Source organism: Cherax quadricarinatus, chromosome 13, assembly GCF_038502225.1.
Source record: "Cherax quadricarinatus isolate ZL_2023a chromosome 13, ASM3850222v1, whole genome shotgun sequence".
Classification (NCBI taxonomy): Eukaryota; Metazoa; Arthropoda; class Malacostraca; order Decapoda; family Parastacidae; genus Cherax; species Cherax quadricarinatus.
In genome coordinates this window covers 8608415-8619465 of record NC_091304.1, presented here as the reverse complement: position 1 = coordinate 8619465, position 11051 = coordinate 8608415, and positions in this window count along the sequence as shown.

The following is an 11051-nucleotide window of genomic DNA, read 5'->3' as shown; positions in this document are numbered from 1 at the left end:
GGAATAGGTTCAGTAACTTTGGTCATTGGGTACCTGCAAAAGCCAGTTGTTTCTAGAATCTGGATGAGGGATTGTCGAGTTATGAGCGAAATAAAGTCGAAAAGCACGAGGAAGAAAATCGGACAACTATTGAAAAGAATTCCTTCAGGGATATCTAATTTGCGCAAAAAGAAGACATAGCAAAGAGCCAATATGTGCCCTAGAAAACCTATTTCACAATAAACAAACTTTTTCAGGTGTGTATGTTGACGTATATGAGCGCTCTCAACTGCAGTATATGAGTGAGCATTTTCAACACAAGTTGTCAGTGACGAGTCAACATGTCAAGACATATCTGATCGAAAAGCAAACTTGTCTTTGAATCTCAGTGGGCGAATAATTTAAGTACAAATTTTCACAAAATAACGCAGATTTAAGCTGCATTTCAGGCACTGAGACATTACTGTACGATTTAAGGGAACAAAAATACAGGTAAACTGAAATATATTTTTTCTATTATATAATATGATGTTTTTCTGTATATGAGGCCTAGTTTACGCCTGTATATTTGCTTGACTATTGATATCTTGAAAAAAATATGAAAAACTAGGTTATGCTGAAGTTTGAAATCTAATTCTTTAATCAGATTAGATGCCCTGCAAATCCCAGATGCACTTTCCTAGAAATAAGTGTTCATTTATTTACTTCCACTACATTATTATTATTATAATCAAAAAGAAGCGCTAAGCCACAAGGACTATACAGCGCTGCAGGGCAGGAAGGAAGCGAGGGCATCAGGTGGTAAAAGGGAGATGGATGAGTAATAGGTTACGGATAACAGCGGGGTAGTGGATGGTGAAAGGGTAAAGGGCAGCAAGAGACTGAACTAGAAAGGGCTGAGGGGAGTGCGAAAAGTATCATCAGAGTTTGTGGAGTAAATCAGTCGTTGTCAAGAAGTCAATGAGAGAATCAGGATTAAAGGAGGGTCCATCTGCAAGAAGGGAAGGTAAAGAGAGAGTAGTAGAACGAAGACGACGTTAGAGGTAAATTCTGCGTGCTCGTTGATAGAAAGGGCAGTCTAACAGAATGTGGCTAATCGATACTGGAACTTGACACTGCTCACAGAGAGGAACAGGGTGCCTCTCCATGAGATACCCATGAGTAAGACGAGTGTGACCAGTGCGAAGGCGGGAGAGAGTGGTCTCCCAACCTCGGCACTGATGACAAGAAGACGGCCAGTAACCTATGCTCGGTTTAATAGAATGAAGTTTGTTACCGAGCAGAGTTGACCAACGTTGCTGCCAACGGGTGCGAAGGTGGGTAGCTATTGCAGCAAAATAGTCCAGAAATGGAACACCTCGATAGGAAATTGGTAGGTCATGTACTGCTGACCGCGCAGCAGTGTCTGCCTGTTCATTGCCCTGTACGTCGACATGACCAGGGACCCAACAAAAAACAATATCTTTATGTTTGGTAGAGATACGGCGTAGCCAAAGTTGGATACGGAGAACTAGGGGATGAGATGTATCAAATTTTCGTATAGCCTGTAGAGCACTAAGGGAGTCTGAGACTACTACAAATGATGACACAGGCATAGATGCGATACGAATAAGTGCTGTAAGAATGGCATACAGTTCAGCAGTAAAAATGCTAGCTGAAGATAGTAAATGTCCCCGTACGACGCTGTCCGGAAACACTGCTGCGAATCCGACGCCGTCTGAAGACTTAGAGCCATCTGTGTACACAGCGGTGGCATGAGAATGGGAGTGGAAGTGATCAAGAAAAAGAGAGTGGGAAGCCACCGTTGGCAGTTCAGCTTTCGAGCAAGGGAGTGAGAAAGAATAGACCCAAACAGCTGGAACTTCCCAGGGGGGTAGGGAAAAGTGAGATGCTACATGAACATATAAAGGTGGTAACTGAAGGGAAGACAAGAGTGAATGTAGGCGAAGAGAAAAGGGACGGAGCAAACAGGGGCGGCGAACGAATAAACAATGTCTACTAATATCGGTGACCATTCTATAAATGGAAGGATTGTGTAGATCGTGAGAGCGTACATAGTAGCGAAGGCAATGGGCATCACGGCGATCAGACAAGGATGGAACATTCGCTTCTGTATAGAGGCTCTCAACAGGGTAAGAGCGAAAAGCACCAAGGCACAAACGTAATCCTTGGTGATGGATAGAGTTAAGGCTAGAGAGAGTAGCAGGAGAGGCCACGGAATAAATCTGGTCACCATAATCGAGTTTCGATAAAACGAGGGCTGAATGTAGGCGAAGCAGAGTTCGACGATCAGCTCCCCAGGAAAGATGAGCAAGGGTTTTAAGAAGGTTTAGCCAGCTGTGACAAGTTGCCTTCAGAGAGGCAATGTGAGGTTTCCAGGATAACCGACGGTCAAAGAGAAGGCCTAGAAACCTGACTGTATCACGTTCGGGGATACGGGAGCCATAGAGATACAAAGGATGATCGGAGATAACAGAGCGTCTAGTGAAAGTAATTTGGTGAGTTTTGGTACTTGAAAATTTAAACCCATGCGTGGTGGCCCAAGTGGAAACACGGTCGACCGCATGCTGGAGAGAAACTGCAATAAGATGACAGTCAGCGCCTGCACAAGCAATAGCGAAGTCATCAACATAGAGTGATGACCAAATATTGGGTGGAAGAACAGAGGCCAAATCATTTATAGCAAGGAGAAACAGTGTTGTGCTTAGAACACATCCCTGAGGGACACCTTCAGCTTGGACGAAGTCCGGGGAAAGAACATTATTGACTGGAACACGGAAATGTCTGTCAGTTAAAAAGTTCTTAAGGAAGGATGGTAGATTGCCTCGGAGGCCTAAGGAATGGGCCTGGGCCAAAATATTATACCTCCAAGTTGTGTCATATGCCTTCTCAAGGTCAAAAAATATGGCAATAACCGAGTGATTATTCGCAAAGGCATTACGAACATACGTATCCAAGCGTAGTAAGGGGTCTATGGTAGAACGACCCTTACGAAAGCCATATTGACTAGCGGAGAGACTGTTGTGAGTCTCCAAATACCACATTAAACGTCGATTTACGAGACGTTCCATCACTTTGCAAACTGCACTAGTAAGAGCGATGGGGCGATAGTGGGAGGCATCATGTCCTGTAGTACCCGGTTTGCGGAAAGGGAGAACAATGGCAGATTTCCACAACTGGGGAAGAACTCCTTGTGCCCAAATAAGATTGAAGAGGTGTAAGAGGTGTAAGAGGACTACAAGGGCTGACCGATGTAAATGTTGTAACATACGAATATGAATGTCGTCAGGCCAAGCTGCCGATGATCGGCAAGCTGAGAGCGTTGCCTCCAGTTCTTGAAGTGTAAAAGGCACATTATACTGTTCTTCTCTGAGAGAAGAAAAGTCCAAGGGTACTAACTCTCTGGCAGACTTTGAGGAAAGAAATGAGGGGCATAGATGGAGCCCTCGGGAAATACGGACCAGATGTGTGCCAAGTTCAATGGCAACGTCGAGAGGGCTTGCTACATCAACACCAGCAACCTGTAGAACAGGAGCCGGGTCAGGAGAGTATTTACCACTCAATTTCCTCAGTTTTTTCTAGACTGCACTCATAGAAGAAGCAGAGGTGATGGTGGAAACATAGTCTCGCCAACAAGTGCGTTTAGCTTCACGGATGACACGGCGAGCGATCGCACGCTTCTGCTTAAAATCAAGAAGTCTCTCAGCGGTTCTGTTGTACCTGTACCTGCCCCATGCAGCACGTTTCAAACGTACTGCACGAGCACAAGCAGGAGACCACCAAGGCACGCACTTCTGAGAATGCCTGCCTGAGGTTTGGGGTATAGAATGAGAAGCTGCGGTATAAACTGACGTCGAGAAGATGTGTAGGAGCTCATCAATGGAGGATGAAGAAGGAACCTCACTAAAAGCAGTGAGGTGTGAGTAAAGATCCCAATTTGCCCGATCAAATTGCCAGCGAGGGCTACGGAAAGGTGGTGAATAGGAAGGAGAAGTAAGAATGATCGGAAAATGATCGCTGTCATGTAAGTCTGGTAGAACAGACCAGGTGAAGTCTAGTGCAGTGGAGGAAGAGCAGACTGATAGATCGATGCAAGAGAGAGTATGAGTACGAGGATCAAAATGGGTGGGAGTACCCGTATTTAAAACATGGAGGGGGTGAGAGGCGAGAAAAGCCTCCAACTGAATGCCACGTGAGTCACAATGAGACCCCCCAGAGGAAATGGTGGACATTAAAATCACCAAGTAACAGAAGTGGTGGTGGTAAGGATGAAACAAGAAAGGCAAAGTCTGGGATAGAAAATGCTCAAGAAGGAGAGAGATATAAAGAACATATTGTAAACCACTTATTCAAGTGGATACAGGCTGCAGTGTAATGCAGCGAGGTATGGACAAATAGTTGACAGTACGGAATATCATTGCGTAGAAGAAGGGCACTTTCATTAAAGGTCCCATCTGAGAAAGGATCCGAAGAATACAATAAATTATAGCCTGAGATAGGTTGGAAAACAGCCGAGTGTAATTTTGGTTCTTGTAAGCAAGCACCAACGGGGGAAAACCTGGAAAGCAACATCTGAAGCTCACCCCGATTACCCCTGAGGCCATTAAAATGGTATAAAATACCGACAGGTTGTTAGGTAAGACACATATGCAACAGTTAGGTATCTTTATTATGAAACGTTTCGCCTACACAGTAGGCTTCTTCAGTAAAGTACAGAAAAGTTGATAGAAGCAGAAGATACTTGAAGACGATGTAATCAGTCCATCACCCTTAAAGTTTTGAGGTGGTCAGTCCCTCAGTCTGGAGAAGAGCATTGTTCCAAGGTATGAAACAATATGGAGATGAAGTGACAGGATGGAGCTTTTTATAGCGCCAAGAGGTGAGACGTAGGCCACTAGGAGAGGTAAGAACTCAGATGCTGAGAGGTCAGGTCCCTCTCAAATCCAGCCGCTCTCACTAGTGGAAGTTGTCGAAGTTGATTGCAGGTCTGTACCAAGATACCCTTGTGTTGCAGTGTCTGACAGATTGAACATTAAAATGGTATAAAATACCGACAGGTTGTTAGGTAAGACACATATGCAACAGTTAGGTATCTTTATTATGAAACGTTTCGCCTACACAGTAGGCTTCTTCAGTAAAGTACAGAAAAGTTGATAGAAGCAGAAGATACTTGAAGACGATGTAATCAGTCCATCACCCTTAAAGTTTTGAGGTGGTCAGTCCCTCAGTCTGGAGAAGAGCATTGTTCCAAGGTATGAAACAATATGGAGATGAAGTGACAGGATGGAGCTTTTTATAGCGCCAAGAGGTGAGACGTAGGCCACTAGGAGAGGTAAGAACTCAGATGCTGAGAGGTCAGGTCTCTCTCAAATCCAGCCGCTCTCACTAGTGGAAGTTGTCGAAGTTGATTGCAGGTCTGTACCAAGATACCCTTGTGTTGCAGTGTCTGACAGATTGAACATTAAAATGGTATAAAATACCGACAGGTTGTTAGGTAAGACACATATGCAACAGTTAGGTATCTTTATTATGAAACGTTTCGCCTACACAGTAGGCTTCTTCAGTAAAGTACAGAAAAGTTGATAGAAGCAGAAGATACTTGAAGACGATGTAATCAGTCCATCACCCTTAAAGTTTTGAGGTGGTCAGTCCCTCAGTCTGGAGAAGAGCATTGTTCCAAGGTATGAAACAATATGGAGATGAAGTGACAGGATGGAGCTTTTTATAGCGCCAAGAGGTGAGACGTAGGCCACTAGGAGAGGTAAGAACTCAGATGCTGAGAGGTCAGGTCCCTCTCAAATCCAGCCGCTCTCACTAGTGGAAGTTGTCGAAGTTGATTGCAGGTCTGTACCAAGATACCCTTGTGTTGCAGTGTCTGACAGATTGAACATTAAAATGGTATAAAATACCGACAGGTTGTTAGGTAAGACACATATGCAACAGTTAGGGACCTGACCTCTCAGCATCTGAGTTCTTACCTCTCCTAGTGGCCTACGTCTCACCTCTTGGCGCTATAAAAAGCTCCATCCTGTCACTTCATCTCCATATTGTTTCATACCTTGGAACAATGCTCTTCTCCAGACCACCTCAAAACTTTAAGGGTGATGGACTGATTACATCGTCTTCAAGTATCTTCTGCTTCTATCAACTTTTCTCTACTTTACTGAAGAAGCCTACTGTGTAGGCGAAACGTTTCATAATAAAGATACCTAACTGTTGCATATGTGTCTTACCTAACAACCTGTCGGTATTTTATACCATTTTAATGTTCAATCTGTCAGACACTGCAACACAAGGGTATCTTGGTACAGACCTGCAATCAACTTCGACAACTTCCACTAGTGAGAGCGGCTGGATTTGAGAGGGACCTGACCTCTCAGCATCTGAGTTCTTACCTCTCCTAGTGGCCTACGTCTCACCTCTTGGCGCTATAAAAAGCTCCATCCTGTCACTTCATCTCCATATTGTTTCATACCTTGGAACAATGCTCTTCTCCAGACTGAGGGACTGACCACCTCAAAACTTTAAGGGTGATGGACTGATTACATCGTCTTCAAGTATCTTCTGCTTCTATCAACTTTTCTGTACTTTACTGAAGAAGCCTACTGTGTAGGCGAAACGTTTCATAATAAAGATACCTAACTGTTGCATATGTGTCTTACCTAACAACCTGTCGGTATTTTATACCATTTTAATGTTCAATCTGTCAGACACTGCAACACAAGGGTATCTTGGTACAGACCTGCAATCAACTTCGACAACTTCCACTAGTGAGAGCGGCTGGATTTGAGAGGGACCTGACCTCTCAGCATCTGAGTTCTTACCTCTCCTAGTGGCCTACGTCTCACCTCTTGGCGCTATAAAAAGCTCCATCCTGTCACTTCATCTCCATATTGCTTCATACCTTGGAACAATGCTCTTCTCCAGACTGAGGGACTGATCACCTCAAAACTTTAAGGGTGATGGACTGATTACATCGTCTTCAAGTATCTTCTGCTTCTATCAACTTTTCTGTACTTTACTGAAGAAGCCTATACCCCTGAGGCCGCGGATATTCCACTGTAAATAGGCCATGATTGGCGATGAAGAAAATATCAGGAATCTGTAGGTAAGGGCACCTATGGACTAGAGGGGTTAGAAAAGTCAACATGTGGTGGCATTGGAAGACGTTCAAGTAGCGAAGGAACGGAGCGTTGCGAAGAATGGGGTTGTGAAGATGGAGGAGAGGGAAGAGAAGGAACAGGAAGTGAATCAGTGTCCATTGAAGGTTTAGTCTCTGCAATATATTCTGAAATGGCTTCAAGTGTTTCTGAATTCAAAGATGTATGGGAGACCATATTGGAGATAGAAGGAGGAGGGTGAGTAAAGATTGGAACAGTAATGGACTGTACCAAAGTAGAGGGGGAGGGAAGACTGTAAGGGACTGGAGATGAAGTGTGGGGGGGGACAGAAGAGGCAGAAACCTGGGAGGTGACAGAAGAGGGAGAAACTTGGGAGGGGACGGGGGTGGAAGGCATAGTACGAGGAGGAGGGTGAATCTCCACACTTGTAATAGAGCCAGAGAGAGGGGAAGAACTAGGTACAGAGACTGGAAAGGTAAAGTGTGGAGGTGGAAGAAGGGAAGGAAGGGGCAAAGAAGATTTGAGCAATGTGGATTTTTTGGACTTCTGAGTAGAGGGGCAATTGGTATTAGGTGTCGTACGAGGTCTTGTCGATACTGGGGCTTGTGAGGAAGGACGCGAAGATGTGAGAACAGACTGAGTTGTAGTCGGGACGTCAGAGCCAAGGACAGCAAAAGGATTAGATGCCGTAGTGGCTATGGGAGGGGTAACAACAGAGGAGGCTGCAGAAGATGGGACCCCAGAAGTGGGGGGATGTTTGGAAACACGAGAATAAGAAACACGGGGTAGTCTCCCTTGGAGGCGGAGATGAGTAACTGCCATAGCATAAGGGAGACCTTCTGCCTCTTTGAGGGAACGGATTTCACATTCATTTAAGTAGACCTGGCAACGGTGGGAGTACGAAGGGTGAGCTTCATTACAATTAAGGCAAGATGGAGGTTGACTGCAAGATGTATTAGAATGGTCGTCGGCACCACAGACTGGGCATTCGGCCATAGATCTGCAATATTTCGCTGGGTGACCAAAACGCCAGCAATTTCTACATTGTTGCGGTATAGGTATCACCTTTCGAACTTGTAACCGATGTCCCACGACATATACAGAGGACGGGAGTTCTCGGCTGTCAAAAGTTAAACGAGCCACATTGCAAGGGTAATGTCTCCGTCCCCGGGCAGGAAGGACATAAGAGTCTACTTTGAGGATTGGGAGATCCTAGAGTTCCAGCTGTTCAAAAATGTCATTGCCACATGACTGGAAATTCTGTTGGACTATGGTATGGGGCAGAATGACAGTACCACTACAAGAATTGAGAGAAAGATGTTTTTCAATAGTGATAGGAGTAGTATCGATATTCGAAAGGAGAGAAAGATCATGAGCTTGGGTAGCATTCTGGACAGTGACGATGTGCATACCGCTCTTGAGAGCATGAAATGAAATATCTCTACCAACATGATGCAGGAGCGCTTTGCCAATACTATGGTCAGAAAGGTAGGCAGAAGAAGAAGTCGGTCTTAAAGTAAAGAATTTAGTCCATTGTGTAGTCCGAAACTGAGGGTGGAGAGGGAGTGCTTGACGTGTTGGTCTTTTCCGAGTAGAACGGGAAGGTAACGAAGGAGCATCATCAGGAGATTGACGTTGGAGTTTAGGAGTAGGGCCGGAGTTGGTCCGGCGTGAAATTGGCGGGCGATTCGAAAATTGCCGTACCATAGAGGGAGAAGCCGGAAGCATAGTCAAAGGAGAGCGGAGTTCAGACAAATCGAAGGAGTCAGTCGAAGCCCCGGTACCTGAAGCGGGTGAGGAAACAGCACCAGCAAGAGGTACAGGGGCATCAGGAGTGTCTGAAGAGTGGTCTAAACACAAGGCAGGGTCAGAATGGGGTGCAGTATCAAGAAGGGGCCCGGGGGTGGTGGGTTCATGGACTAGGGCTGCCATGGTTAGGTTACTCCTTTGCTTTTTGTTTTTAAGAAAAAAAAAGAAAGAAAAGAAAATAAAAATAAAAAAAAGAATAAAAAAAGGGGAGAGCGGGGAGGAATAGTTCCCAGGAGGAATGACAGGGCCGGAAATCTCCCTCCGCGCCCAAGAGGACCTCAACACCGCTAGTAGCGCAGATGCAGCATGGAACCCGTGCCATACCCTACCCTTCATGCCAGTAAACCAGCAATCCGGGATAGCAACCTCACATCTGCCAAGCTACCTCGGTGGACAAAAGAGAGGGCGGCCGGATATCTGCCACAAAGCATACCTCCTTCGGCCACCACCCCCGGAATCCGAAAGGTGGCTTCCAGAGATACACCCGTCGCCCGAAAGACACCCAAAGCTACTCCAGGATACCGGAGAGGGATCGGGACATCCCCAGGCAATCCAGATTCCACGGCAAACTACGCCATCGCCAAGAACCTCAATGGAATGGGATGGACCCCGGTGTCCTTTCCCCTACCTTGGAACTAGCGCGCCTGTGGGAGAAATCCCAAAGGACAAAAAGAGGAAGGGCAAAAGGGAGGGGTGAGGAGGAGGAGGAGGAATGAAAAAAGGGGAGGATGGGATAGGGGAGGGGAGAATGGGGGGTAATTAGGTTCGGTCTGAGGAAGAAGACCGACAGGGCTAATTCCTCAGACCAAGAGCCTCTTCACCACGCCAAGGAGCCCCCCTTGAAGAGGTCTCAAGCAATAAATAACACCAGGTGACAAGCTGGAAAAGGCCAGATGCAGGATGTCATCTAAATGGGCATCAATAACTCGGTTTCTCAATTTACTCAATGTATTTAATTTTTCAAAAATACTTGCTCTCCCAACATTGACGTCACACTGAAAACGGGAGTTGTAGAATATCTGAACTAATAAAACTAACAAATATTAATGTTAAAATATATTAGTACTCTAAATGCTTTTATTTCTTTTATTTCTTTATTTTAAAATTTTAAGCACATATGTTGGCTCATGTATGGGCTAGTAACACCACTGATACAAAAAAAAAAAATATATAGTACGAGACAGTGGCTCTCCGCCACAGTTGATCGTAGTTTTGCCAAGCTTCACTGTCTGTGCTTGTTCTGTAATTCAAGATGGTGGAAGTCCTTAAAAAAAAAAAAAAAAAATGGCCTGTGGGCCGGGTTGATATATTTCCTCTTAGGTACTGCGGGCCGGAGTATTTCGAGTTATGGGCCAGATCCAGCCCACGGGCCGCAGGTTGCCGAACCCTGCTCTCCACCGTAAACCAGGCTGCCCAACTTTTGAGGCATTTGTGGCCGAGTGGTGCAGAGCATCGCTTTGGGAATCTTTCCAGTCTCCCTGTAGTGGGTTTGCATCCTGCTGACTGCGATCTTTCTCTGTATATACCCACCTGTTTCTGCGTGGTGCACTGATATAAAAATCGCTTGTGAGGCCAGAATATACAGAATGAAATAGCTTGAAACCATACTTGAGGCCCACTGATGTGCCCGGGCTGGGAAGAAACAGCTTGTAAACCAGGTTGCCCAGCTTTTGAGGCATTTGTGGCAGAGTGGTCTAGAACATCACTTGGGTAACCTTGCCAGTCTCTCTGCAGATTGTACTCTCTCTCTCATTATATATATATATATATATATATATATATATATATATATATATATATATATATATATATATATATATATTTGTATATATATATATTATCTGTATATATATATATATATATTTTCTCTATATATATATATATATATATATATATATATATATATATATATATATATATATATATATATATATATATATATATATATATATATATGTCGTGCCGAATAGGCAGAACTTGCGATCTTGGCTTAAATAGCAACATTCATCTTGCCATATAGGACAAGTGAAAATTTGTGTATGCAATAATTTCGCCAAAATCATTCTGAACCCAACGAAAAAATATATTTCATTGTGTTTGTTTAGTATTAAATTACTGTAAACAAATCTAAATTGTATTTAG